Genomic DNA, 14,534 nt, shown 5'->3' with positions numbered 1-14,534 from the left:
CTTACTTTTCAATATGTGTGCTTGCTGCAAAGAATCGCCTGTCTATATGTGCTCCCAAATTCGTGCCGATAAGTTATGCAAAAGCCAGTTCAGTATTGAACGTGTATATGCTGCATGTATCGTGCAGTGGTGACTGGCTGCTCGAACAGCGGGCCACGAACAGCAAGTAGACCCGACGAATACCGTGGGCGGCTCTCCACCCTCTGTTTTCGACGCCGGTTGTGCACATACCCATGCTGAAAGAAAAATCGAAAGCTGTGGTCAGCAGCAACGATTAAGCGAAAGCCGCTCAGGTGTTGCTTCGATGCTATCGCGTGAAGTGACTTCGAGGCGCCGACAGCGCTAGCTTGCATTTATTTACAGTCCCAACCATTTGTGCGATCATTAATAATGTGTCGGGATAAAATTCATTCGGCGCTCTGCACGTACGTGCCACCGCATTGTCTTTCTCCAGTGCATTTACTTTTTCAATCTAAGCACATTACTTCACCGTTTAAGTATACGCTATGTATTGAACAAAAAAGAAAGAGGACGAGGTAGGGTTGCGGGAGGCAGGATCTGTGGGCACAATACAGGTGTGTCAAGACGGAAACGCTTAGCAAGTTTTTTTTTTCTTTTCCCTTCTTTCACCCTTTAGGGTCTTTCTCATCGCCGGTGTATTTAATGGGGCACAAATGGATTAGCTCAAAAAGCCCAGTAATTAAATTCAGAACGGAAACATTAAGGGGTTTACGCAGCGACGTTTTTCTTTATACTTCCAGGACTGCGACAGGAACAAATTTAGTTTCTGTTCTTTCTCAGCCGGAAGACACAAGCACACACACATTCATATATATATGCAAAATCACTTCTAAGAGAACAATGAGAGGCAAGAAGAGGAAATTCGGGGAAACTACTCGGTGAACTTGACGCGGTGATGAACAGGAAAAAAGAATTTGCGAGGTTGTTAACAAGGTGCTGCGAAGGTGCTGCCCCGGGGCTCCTTCTCTCTTACTGCTTGCATGTGCAAGATGTTTCGTAGCGGCGTAAAAGTAGCATTGTGCCATTGCCCTATGGAAGTAAGGAATTCGGACTTTTTTTCTCTTTTTAATATTTAGCTCTTACGATAATTCGTTCAAAAGAAATACATCAGGTACATGAAAACGCATTTGTGTTGGTGCGCAACTTACGCGGCAAACCTTTAATCCGCGCTGTTGACTCAGGAACACTGATCGAGCGCATATCGACAAAAAGGTACTGGATATTTTGTAGGGAGGCGTTGACAAAGACGTCGTGCCTTTTTAGTCATCGTTCTACGCGAAATGTTGCGGAAGAGTCGGGCTAATTACATTTTCAGCTAATACAATCCTGGCGAACGCGTAATGCATGGGGCACAACCAAATCAAATATATATTTAGCCGCCTGCATTTCATGAAGTGCTTCAACACGAAGCAATAGAATGTAACAATTGTCAGAAAAGTGCCAGGAGTGAGCCCGTACGAAACATTTACTTAGCTTATGGTCTGATTTCTCCAGATCATTTGAAACTGGCATACTCCCGGCTATCTGCGCGCCCCTGCAGAAACAACTTCATCAGTGGTGCACGCTCATCAGCGCAATAGTCACGGCAGTTTGAATTGCTGCCATATATCTCCATGACGATTCCCTTTCAGCGGCAATTTCACGAGAGGAAACAAAAAGAAAATCACACAGCGATGAGTCGGGTGAATATGCAGGATATTGTAGAGCAGCTGTATGGTGTTTGGCCGCATATTCCTAGACTGACAAAGCAGCCTGAGCCGTCGCATTGTCGAGAAACACGAACCACTGTCCAGGTGATGACACCTGAAGATGCGTCATCATTGAATAGCTTGGCGCAAACGTTGTAACACGTCACCGTAGAAGTTACGGATTATAATTTGCCCATTTTGACGCGATAATTCTGCGGAAACCCGCAAGGTGGAGAGAAGTGGCTAATAAAGGGAAAATCAGACATCCACCCGTTCATAGCAATTGCTACAAAGTAAACCCATACGGGTTCCTCGAAAGAAAAGCCTCGCAGTTGAAAAAAAAAATCGTCCTGCTCTTGAACCCAGGACTTTCCGGGTTCGCATTTCCGGGGCAGCCGCTCTACCATCAGAGCTAACCAGGAGGTAGGCGGATGGCAGGGAGAAGTTGAATTTGTCAACAACTCGAAGCAAGGGCAACAGTTTGACGTAATAGTTCTGCGGAAACCCGCAAGGTGGAGAGAATTAACAAAGGGAAAATCGGACATCCACCCGTTCGTGGCAAATGCTACAAAGGGTTGTAGACAAAGTCGACTTCTTCCTGCCATCTGCTAGCGGCCTGGTTAGCTCAGATGGTAGAGCGGCTGGCCCGGAAAGGCGGTGGTCCCGGGTTCGAGTCCCGGACCAGGACGAATTTTTATTCAACTGTGAGGCTTTTCTTTCGAGGAACCCGTATGGGTTTACTTTGTAGCAATTGCTACGAACGGGTGGATGTATGATTTCTCCTTTATTAGCCACCTCTCTCCACCTTGCGGATTTAAGCAACCTTGCGGTTTTAGCAAACTTTTTATTTTTCCGAGAAAATTAATCTGAGCTTATTCGTTTGATTATCACGTAAATCAGCATCAGCAAGTGCCTGGGGAGTGATGTGTGCGAAGAATAATCGCTTTCGAGTGAACTTACTGGACCCGGCTGATTCAATATATTATTGGGCTATAGCCTTAGCAAATTTTTATTTTTCCGAGAAAATTAATCTGAGGTTATTCGTTCGATTATTACGTAAATCAGCATCAGCAAGTGCCTGGGGAGTGATGTGTGCGAAGAATAATCGCTTTCGAGTGAACTTACTGCACCCGGCTGATTCAATATTTCCTTGGGCTATAGGCTTTACAATTTTTTTATTTTTCCGAGAAAATTATTCTGAGCTTGTTCATTTAATTATCACGTAAATCAGGATCAGCAAATGCATGGGGAGTGATGTTTGCGAAGTATAATCGTTTTCGAGTGAACTTACTGGACCCGGCTGATTCAATATTTTCTTGGGCTTATAGCCTTAGCAAATTTTTATTTTTCCGAGAAAATTAATCTGAGCTTATTCGTTGAATTATCACGTATATCAGCATCAGCAAGTGCCTGGGGAGTGATGTTTGCGAAGAATAGTTTTCGAGTGAACTTACTGGACCCGGCTGATTCAATATTTTCCTGGGCTATAGGCTTTACAAATTTTCATTTTTGCGAGAAAATTGTTCTGAGCTTATTCGTTTAATTATCACGTAAATCAGCATCAGCAAGTGCATGGGGAGTGATGTGTGCGAAGAATAATCGTTTTCGAGTGAACTTACTGGACCCGGCTGATTCAATATTTTCCTGGGCTATAGGCTTTACAAATTTTCATTTTTGCGAGAAAATTATTCTGAGCTTATTCGTTTAATTATCACGTAAATCAGCATCAGCAAGTGCATGAGGAGTGATGTGTGCGAAGAATAATCGTTTTCGAGTGAACTTACTGGACCCGGCTGATTCAATATTTTCATGGGCTATAGGCTTTACAAATTTTCATTTTTCCGTGAAAATTAATCTGAGCTTATTCGTTTGATTATCACGCAAATCAGCATCAGCAAGTGCCTGGGGAGTGATGTGTGCGAAGAATGATCGTTTTCGAGTGAACTTACCGGACCCGGCTGATTCAATATTTTCTTGGGTTGTAGCCTTAGCAAATCTTTATTTTTCCGAGAAACTTATTCTGAGCTTGTTCGTTTAATTATCACGTAAATCAGCATCAGCAAGTGCCTGGGGAGTGATGTGTGCGAAGAATGATCGTTTTCGAGTGAACTTACTGGACCCGGCTGATTCAATATTTTCTTGGGCTGTAGCCTTAGCAAATCTTTATTTTTCCGAGAAAATTATTCTGAGCTTGTTCGTTTAATTATCACGTAAATCAGCATCAGCAAGTGCCTGGGGAGTGATGTGTGCGAAGAATAATCGTTTTCGAGTGAACTTACTGGACCCGGCTGATTCAATATTTTCTTGGGCTGTAGCCTTAGCAAATCTTTATTTTTCCGAGAAAATTATTCTGAGCTTGTTCGTTTAATTATCACGTAAATCAGCATCAGCAAGTGCCTGGGGAGTGATGTGTGCGAAGAATGATCGCTTTCGAGTGGACTTACTGGACCCGGCTGATTCAATATTTTCTTGGGCTATAGCCTTAGCAAATCTTTATTTTTCCGAGAAAATTATTCTGAGCTTATTCGTTTGATTATCACGTAAATCAGCATCAGCAAGTGCCTGGGGAGTGATGTGTGCGAAGAATGATCGTTTTCGAGTGAACTTACTGGACCTGGCTGATTCAATATTTTCCTGGGCTATAGCCTTAGCAAATTTTTATTTTTCCGAGAAAATTAATCTGAGGTTATTCGTTTGATTATCACGTAAATCAGCATCAGCAAGTGCCTGGGGAGTGATGTGTGCGAAGAATAATCGCTTTCGAGTGAACTTACTGCACCCGACTGATTCAATGTTTCCTTGGGCTATAGGCTTTACAAATTTTCATTTTTGCGAGAAAATTATTCTGAGCTTATTCGTTTAATTATCACGTAAATCAGCATCAGCAAGTGCATGGGGAGTGATGTCTGCGAAGAATAATCGTTTTCGAGCGAACTTACTGGACCCGGCTGATTCAATATTTTCCTGGGCTATAGCCTTAGCAAATTTTTTATTTTTCCGAGAAAATTATTCTGAGCTTGTTCGTTTAATTATCACGTAAATCAGCATCAGCAAGTGCATGAGGAGTGATGTGTGCGAAGAATAATCGTTTTCGAGTGAACTTACTGGACCCGGCTGATTCAATATTTTCCTGGGCTATAGCCTTAGCAAATTTTTTATTTTTCCGAGAAAATTATTCTGAGCTTGTTCGTTTAATTATCACGCAAATCAGGATCAGCAAGTGCATGGGGAGTGATGTTTGCGAAGAATAATCCTTTTCGAGTGAACTTACTGGACCCGGCTGATTCAATATTTTCCTGGGCTATAGCCTTAGCAATTTTTTATTTTTCCGAGAAAATTATTCTGAGCTTGTTCGTTTAATTATCACATATATCAGCATCAGCAAGTGCCTGTGATGGAGTGATGTGTGCGAAGAATAATCGCTTTCGAGTGAACTTACTGCACCCGGCTGATTCAATCAGCATCAGCAAGTGCCTGTGATGGAGTGATGTGTGCGAAGAATAATCGCTTTCGAGTGAACTTACTGCACCCGGCTGATTCAATGTTTCCTTGGGCTATAGGCTTTACAAATTTTCATTTTTGCGAGAAAATTATTCTGAGCTTATTCGTTTAATTATCACGTAAATCAGCATCAGCAAGTGCATGGGGAGTGATGTGTGCGAAGAATAATCGTTTTCGAGTGAACTTACTGGACCCGGCTGATTCAATATTTTCCTGGGCTATAGCCTCAGCAAATTTTGTATTTTTCCGAGAAAATTATTCTGAGCTTGTTCGTTTAATTATCACGTAAATCAGCATCAGCAAGTGCATGGGGAGTGATGTGTGCGAAGAATAATCGTTTTCGAGTGAACTTACTGGACCCGGCTGATTCAATATTTTCTTGGGCTATAGCCTTAGCAAATTTTTATTTTTCCGAGAAAATTAATCTGAGGTTATTCGTTTGATTATCACGTAAATCAGCATCAGCAAGTGCCTGGGGAGTGATGTGTGCGAAGAATAATCGCTTTCGAGTGAACTTACTGCACCCGGCTGATTCAATGTTTCCTTGGGCTATAGGCTTTACAAATTTTCATTTTTGCGAGAAAATTATTCTGAGCTTATTCGTTTAATTATCACGTAAATCAGCATCAGCAAGTGCATGGGGAGTGATGTCTGCGAAGAATAATCGTTTTCGGGTGAACTTACTGGACCCGGCTGATTCAATATTTTCCTGGGCTATAGCCTTAGCAAATTTTTTATTTTTCCGAGAAAATTATTCTGAGCTTGTTCGTTTAATTATCACGTAAATCAGCATCAGCAAGTGCATGGGGAGTGATGTGTGCGAAGAATAATCGTTTTCGAGTGAACACACTGGACCCGGCTGATTCAATATTTTCCTGGGCTATAGCCTTAGCAAATTTTTTATTTTTCCGAGAAAATTATTCTGAGCTTGTTCGTTTAATTATCACGCAAATCAGGATCAGCAAGTGCATGGGGAGTGATGTTTGCGAAGAATAATCCTTTTCGAGTGAACTTACTGGACCCGGCTGATTCAATATTTTCCTGGGCTATAGCCTTAGCAATTTTTTTATTTTTCCGAGAAAATTATTCTGAGCTTGTTCGTTTAATTATCACGTAAATCAGGATCAGCAAGTGCATGGGGAGTGATGTGTGCGAAGAATAATCGTTTTCGAGTGAACTTACTGGACCCGGCTGATTCAATATATTATTGGGCTATAGACTTAGCAAATTTTTATTTTTCCGAGAAAATTATTCTGAGGTTATTCGTTTGATTATATTACGTAAATCAGCATCAGCAAGTGCCTGGGGAGTGATGTGTGCGAAGAATAATCGCTTTCGAGTGAACTTACTGCACCCGGCTGATTCAATGTTTCCTTGGGCTATAGGCTTTACAAATTTTCATTTTTGCGAGAAAATTATTCTGAGCTTATTCGTTTAATTATCACGTAAATCAGCATCAGCAAGTGCATGGAGAGTGATGTCTGCGAAGAATAATCGTTTTCGAGTGAACTTACTGGACCCGGCTGATTCAATATTTTCTTGGGCTTATAGCCTTAGCAAATTTTTATTTTTCCGAGAAAATTAATCTGAGCTTATTCGTTGAATTATCACGTATATCAGCATCAGCAAGTGCCTGGGGAGTGATGTTTGCGAAGAATAGTTTTCGAGTGAACTTACTGGACCCGGCTGATTCAATATTTTCCTGGGCTATAGGCTTTACAAATTTTCATTTTTGCGAGAAAATTGTTCTGAGCTTATTCGTTTAATTATCACGTAAATCAGCATCAGCAAGTGCATGGGGAGTGATGTGTGCGAAGAATAATCGTTTTCGAGTGAACTTACTGGACCCGGCTGATTCAATATTTTCCTGGGCTATAGGCTTTACAAATTTTCATTTTTGCGAGAAAATTATTCTGAGCTTATTCGTTTAATTATCACGTAAATCAGCATCAGCAAGTGCATGAGGAGTGATGTGTGCGAAGAATAATCGTTTTCGAGTGAACTTACTGCACCCGGCTGATTCAATGTTTCCTTGGGCTATAGGCGTTACAAATTTTCATTTTTGCGAGAAAATTATTCTGAGCTTATTCGTTTGATTATCACGTAAATCAGCATCAGCAAGTGCATGGGGAGTGATGTGTGCGAAGAATAACCGTTTTCGAGTGAACTTACTGCACCCGGCTGATTCAATGTTTCCTTGGGCTATAGGCTTTACAAATTTTCATTTTTGCGAGAAAATTATTCTGAGTTTATTCGTTTAATTATCACGTAAATCAGCATCAGCAAGTGCATGGGGGGTGATGTGTGCGAAGAATAATCGTTTTCGAGTGAACTTACTGGACCCGGCTGATTCAATATATTATTGGGCTATAGACTTAGCAAATTTTTATTTTTCCGAGAAAATTAATCTGAGGTTATTCGTTTGATTATATTACGTAAATCAGCATCAGCAAGTGCCTGGGGAGTGATGTGTGCGAAGAATAATCGCTTTCGAGTGAACTTACTGCACCCGGCTGATTCAATATTTCCTTGGGCTATAGGCTTTACAAATTTTTTATTTTTCCGAGAAAATTATTCTGAGCTTATTCGTTTAATTATCACGCAAATCAGCATCAGCAAGTGCCTGTGATGGAGTGATGTGTGCGAAGAATAATCGCTTTCGAGTGAACTTACTGCACCCGGCTGATTCAATCAGCATCAGCAAGTGCCTGTGATGGAGTGATGTGTGCGAAGAATAATCGCTTTCGAGTGAACTTACTGCACCCGGCTGATTCAATGTTTCCTTGGGCTATAGGCTTTACAAATTTTCATTTTTGCGAGAAAATTATTCTGAGCTTATTCGTTTAATTATCACGTAAATCAGCATCAGCAAGTGCATGGCGAGTGATGTGTGCGAAGAATAATCGTTTTCGAGTGAACTTACTGGACCCGGCTGATTCAATATTTTTCTGGGCTATAGCCTTAGCAAATTTTGTATTTTTCCGAGAAAATTATTCTGGGCTTGTTCGTTTAATTATCACGTAAATCAGCATCAGCAAGTGCATGGGGAGTGATGTGTGCGAAGAATAATCGTTTTCGAGTGAACTTACTGGACCCGGCTGATTCAATATTTTCTTGGGCTATAGCCTTAGCAAATTTTTATTTTTCCGAGAAAATTAATCTGAGGTTATTCGTTTGATTATCACGTAAATCAGCATCAGCAAGTGCCTGGGGAGTGATGTGTGCGAAGAATAATCGCTTTCGAGTGAACTTACTGCACCCGGCTGATTCAATGTTTCTTTGGCTATAGGCTTTACAAATTTTCATTCTTGCGAGAAAATTATTCTGAGCTTATTCGTTTAATTATCACGTAAATCAGCATCAGCAAGTGCATGGGGAGTGATGTCTGCGAAGAATAATCGTTTTCGAGTGAACTTACTGGACCCGGCTGATTCAATATTTTCCTGGGCTATAGCCTTAGCAAATTTTTTATTTTTCCGAGAAAATTATTCTGAGCTTGTTCGTTTAATTATCACGTAAATCAGCATCAGCAAGTGCATGGGGAGTGATGTGTGCGAAGAATAATCGTTTTCGAGTGAACACACTGGACCCGGCTGATTCAATATTTTCCTGGGCTATAGCCTTAGCAAATTTTTATTTTTCCGAGAAAATTAATCTGAGGTTATTCGTTTGATTATCACGTAAATCAGCATCAGCAAGTGCCTGGGGAGTGATGTGTGCGAAGAATAATCGCTTTCGAGTGAACTTACTGCACCCGGCTGATTCAATATTTTCCTGGGCTATAGCCTTAGCAAATTTTTTATTTTTCCGAGAAAATTATTCTGAGCTTGTTCGTTTAATTATCACGTAAATCAGCATCAGCAAGTGCATGGGGAGTGATGTGTGCGAAGAATAATCGTTTTCGAGTGAACTTACTGGACCCGGCTGATTCAATATTTTCCTGGGCTATAGCCTTAGCAAATTTTTTATTTTTCCGAGAAAATTATTCTGAGCTTGTTCGTTTAATTATCACGCAAATCAGGATCAGCAAGTGCATGGGGAGTGATGTTTGCGAAGAATAATCCTTTTCGAGTGAACTTACTGGACCCGGCTGATTCAATATTTTCCTGGGCTATAGCCTTAGCAATTTTTTATTTTTCCGAGAAAATTATTCTGAGCTTGTTCGTTTAATTATCACGTATATCAGCATCAGCAAGTGCCTGTGATGGAGTGATGTGTGCGAAGGATAATCGCTTTCGAGTGAACTTACTGCACCCGGCTGATTCAATCAGCATCAGCAAGTGCCTGTGATGGAGTGATGTGTGCGAAGAATAATCGCTTTCGAGTGAACTTACTGCACCCGGCTGATTCAATGTTTCCTTGGGCTATAGGCTTTACAAATTTTCATTTTTGCGAGAAAATTATTCTGAGCTTATTCGTTTAATTATCACGTAAATCAGCATCAGCAAGTGCATGGGGAGTGATGTGTGCGAAGAATAATCGTTTTCGAGTGAACTTACTGGACCCGGCTGATTCAATATTTTCCTGGGCTATAGCCTTAGCAAATTTTTTATTTTTCCGAGAAAATTATTCTGAGCTTGTTCGTTTAATTATCACGCAAATCAGGATCAGCAAGTGCATGGGGAGTGATGTTTGCGAAGAATAATCCTTTTCGAGTGAACTTACTGGACCCGGCTGATTCAATATTTTCCTGGGCTATAGCCTTAGCAATTTTTTTATTTTTCCGAGAAAATTATTCTGAGCTTGTTCGTTTAATTATCACGTAAATCAGGATCAGCAAGTGCATGGGGAGTGATGTGTGCGAAGAATGATCGTTTTCGAGTGAACTTACTGGACCTGGCTGATTCAATATTTTCCTGGGCTATAGCCTTAGCAAATTTTTATTTTTCCGAGAAAATTAATCTGAGGTTATTCGTTTGATTATATTACGTAAATCAGCATCAGCAAGTGCCTGGGGAGTGATGTGTGCGAAGAATAATCGCTTTCGAGTGAACTTACTGCACCCGGCTGATTCAATATTTCCTTGGGCTATAGGCTTTACAAATTTTTTATTTTTCCGAGAAAATTATTCTGAGCTTGTTCGTTTAATTATCACGTAAATCAGTATCAGCAAATGCATGGGGAGTGATGTGTGCGAAGAATAATCGTTTTCGAGTGAACTTACTGGACCCGGCTGATTCAATATTTTCCTGGGCTATAGCCTTAGCAAATTTTTTATTTTTCCGAGAAAATTATTCTGAGCTTGTTCGTTTAATTATCACGTAAATCAGGATCAGCAAGTGCATGGGGAGTGATGTTTGCGAAGAATAATCGTTTTCGAGTGAACTTACTGGACCCGGCTGATTCAATATTTTCTTGGGCTATAGCCTTAGCAAATTTTCATTTTTGCGAGAAAATTAATCTGAGGTTTTTCGTTTGATTATCACGTAAATCAGCATCAGCAGGTGCCTGGGGAGTGATGTGTGCGAAGAATGATCGTTTTCGAGTGAACTTACTGGACCCGGCTGATTCAATATTTTCTTGGGCTGTAGCCTTAGCAAATCTTTATTTTTCCGAGAAAATTATTCTGAGCTTGTTCGTTTAATTATCACGTAAATCAGCATCAGCAAGTGCCTGGGGAGTGATGTGTGCGAAGAATGATCGTTTTCGAGTGAACTTACTGGACCCGGCTGATTCAATATTTTCTTGGGCTGTAGCCTTAGCAAATCTTTATTTTTCCGAGAAAATTATTCTGAGCTTGTTCGTTTAATTATCACGTAAATCAGCATCAGCAAGTGCCTGGGGAGTGATGTGTGCGAAGAATAATCGTTTTCGAGTGAACTTACTGGACCCGGCTGATTCAATATTTTCTTGGGCTGTAGCCTTAGCAAATCTTTATTTTTCCGAGAAAATTATTCTGAGCTTGTTCGTTTAATTATCACGTAAATCAGCATCAGCAAGTGCCTGGGGAGTGATGTGTGCGACGAATAATCGCTTTCGAGTGAACTTACTGCACCCGGCTGATTCAATGTTTCCTTGGGCTATAGGCTTTACAAATTTTCATTTTTGCGAGAAAATTATTCTGAGCTTATTCGTTTAATTATCACGTAAATCAGCATCAGCAAGTGCATGGGGAGTGATGTCTGCGAAGAATAATCGTTTTCGAGTGAACTTACTGGACCCGGCTGATTCAATATTTTCCTGGGCCTTAGCAAATTTTTTATTTTTCCGAGAAAATTATTCTGAGCTTGTTCATTTAATTATCACGTAAATCAGCATCAGCAAGTGCATGGGGAGTGATGTGTGCGAAGAATAATCGTTTTCGAGTGAACTTACTGGACCCGGCTGATTCAATATTTTCCTGGGCTATAGCCTTAGCAAATTTTTTATTTTTCCGAGAAAATTATTCTGAGCTTGTTCGTTTAATTATCACGCAAATCAGGATCAGCAAGTGCATGGGTAGTGATGTTTGCGAAGAATAATCCTTTTCGAGTGAACTTACTGGACCCGGCTGATTCAATATTTTCCTGGGCTATAGCCTTAGCAATTTTTTTATTTTTCCGAGAAAATTATTCTGAGCTTGTTCGTTTAATTATCACGTAAATCAGGATCAGCAAGTGCATGGGGAGTGATGTGTGCGAAGAATAATCGTTTTCGAGTGAACTTACTGGACCCGGCTGATTCAATATATTATTGGGCTATAGACTTAGCAAATTTTTATTTTTCCGAGAAAATTAATCTGAGGTTATTCGTTTGATTATATTACGTAAATAAGCATCAGCAAGTGCCTGGGGAGTGATGTGTGCGAAGAATAATCGCTTTCGAGTGAACTTACTGCACCCGGCTGATTCAATATTTCCTTGGGCTATAGGCTTTACAAATTTTTTATTTTTCCGAGAAAATTATTCTGAGCTTGTTCGTTTAATTATCACGTAAATCAGTATCAGCAAATGCATGGGGAGTGATGTGTGCGAAGAATAATCGTTTTCGAGTGAACTTACTGGACCCGGCTGATTCAATATTTTCCTGGGCTATAGCCTTAGCAAATTTTTTATTTTTCCGAGAAAATTATTCTGAGCTTGTTCGTTTAATTATCACGTAAATCAGGATCAGCAAGTGCATGGGGAGTGATGTGTGCGAAGAATAATCGTTTTCGAGTGAACTTACTGGACCCGGCTGATTCAATATTTTCCTGGGCTATACCTTAGCAAATTTTTATTTTTCCGAGAAAATTAATCTGAGGTTTTTCGTTTGATTATCACGTAAATCAGCATCAGCAGGTGCCTGGGGAGTGATGTGTGCGAAGAATAATCGCTTTCTAGTTAACTTCCTGGACCCGGCTGATTCAATATTTTCTTGGGCTATAGCCTAAGCAAATTTTCATTTTTGCGAGAAAATTAATCTGAGGTTATTCGTTTGATAATCACGTAAATCAGCATCAGCAGGTGCCTGGGGAGTGATGTGTGCGAAGAATAATCGTTTTCGAGTGAACTTACTGGACCCGGCTGATTCAATATTTTCCTGGGCTATAGCCTTAGCAAATTTTTTATTTTTCCGAGAAAATTATTCTGAGCTTGTTCGTTTAATTATCACGTAAATCAGCATCAGCAAGTGCATTGGGAGTGATGTGTGCGAAGAATAATCGTTTTCGAGTGAACTTACTGGACCCGGCTGATTCAATATTTTCCTGGGCTATAGCCTTAGCAAATTTTTCATTTTTCCGAGAAAATTATTCTGAGCTTGTTCGTTTAATTATCACGTAAATCAGGATCAGCAAGTGCATGGGGAGTGATGTGTGCGAAGAATAATCGTTTTCGAGTGAACTTACTGGACCCGGCTGATTCAATATTTTCCTGGGCTATAGCCTTAGCAAATTTTTTATTTTTCCGAGAAAATTATTCTGAGCTTGTTCGTTTGATTATCACGTAAATCAGCATCAGGAGGTGCCTGGGGAGTGATGTGTGCGAAGAATAATCGCTTTCGAGTGAACTTACTGGACCCGGCTGATTCAATATTTTCTTGGGCTATAGCCTTAGCAAAATTTTTATTTTTCCGAGAAAATTATTCTGAGCTTGTTCGTTTAATTATCACGTAAATCAGGATCAGCAAGTGCATGGGGAGTGATGTTTGCGAAGAATAATCGTTTTCGAGTGAACTTACTGGACCCGGCTGATTCAATATTTTCTTGGGCTATAGCCTTAGCAAATTTTCATTTTTGCGAGAAAATTAATCTGAGGTTTTTCGTTTGATTATCACGTAAATCAGCATCAGCAGGTGCCTGGGGAGTGATGTGTGCGAAGAATGATCGTTTTCGAGTGAACTTACTGGACCCGGCTGATTCAATATTTTCTTGGGCTATAGCATTAGCAAATTTTTATTTTTCCGAGAAAATTAATCTGAGCTTATTCGTTGAATTATCACGTATATCAGCATCAGCAAGCGCGTCGGGAGTGATGTATGCGAAGAATAATCGCTTTCGAGTGAACTTACTGGACCCGGCTGATTCAATATTTTCATGGGCTTTACAAATTTTCATTTTTCCGTGAAAATTAATCTGAGCTTATTCGTTTGATTATCACGCAAATCAGCATCAGCAAGTGCCTGGGGAGTGATATGTGCGAAGAATGATCGTTTTCGAGTGAACTTACTGGACCCGGCTGATTCAATATTTTCTTGGGCTGTAGCCTTAGCAAATCTTTATTTTTCCGAGAAAATTATTCTGAGCTTGTTCGTTTAATTATCACGTAAATCAGCATCAGCAAGTGCCTGGGGAGTGATGTGTGCGAAGAATGATCGTTTTCGAGTGAACTTACTGGACCCGGCTGATTCAATATTTTCCTGGGCTATACCTTAGCAAATTTTTATTTTTCCGAGAAAATTAATCTGAGGTTTTTCGTTTAATTATCACGTAAATCAGCATCAGCAAGTGCCTGGGGAGTGATGTGTGCGAAGAATAATCGTTTTCGAGTGAACTTACTGGACCCGGCTGATTCAATATTTTCTTGGGCTGTAGCCTTAGCAAATCTTTATTTTTCCGAGAAAATTATTCTGAGCTTGTTCGTTTAATTATCACGTAAATCAGCATCAGCAAGTGCCTGGGGAGTGATGTGTGCGAAGAATGATCGTTTTCGAGTGGACTTACTGGACCCGGGTGATTCAATATTTTCTTGGGCTATAGCCTTAGCAAATCTTTATTTTTCCGAGAAAATTATTCTGAGCTTATTCGTTTGATTATCACGTAAATCAGCATCAGCAAGTGCCTGGGGAGTGATGTGTGCGAAGAATGATCGTTTTCGAGTGAACTTACTGGACCTGGCTGATTCAATATTTTCCTGGGCTATAGCC

Source organism: Dermacentor albipictus, chromosome 4 (assembly GCF_038994185.2).
Source record: "Dermacentor albipictus isolate Rhodes 1998 colony chromosome 4, USDA_Dalb.pri_finalv2, whole genome shotgun sequence".
NCBI lineage: Eukaryota > Metazoa > Arthropoda > Arachnida > Ixodida > Ixodidae > Dermacentor > Dermacentor albipictus.
This window is presented reverse-complemented; position numbering follows the sequence as displayed.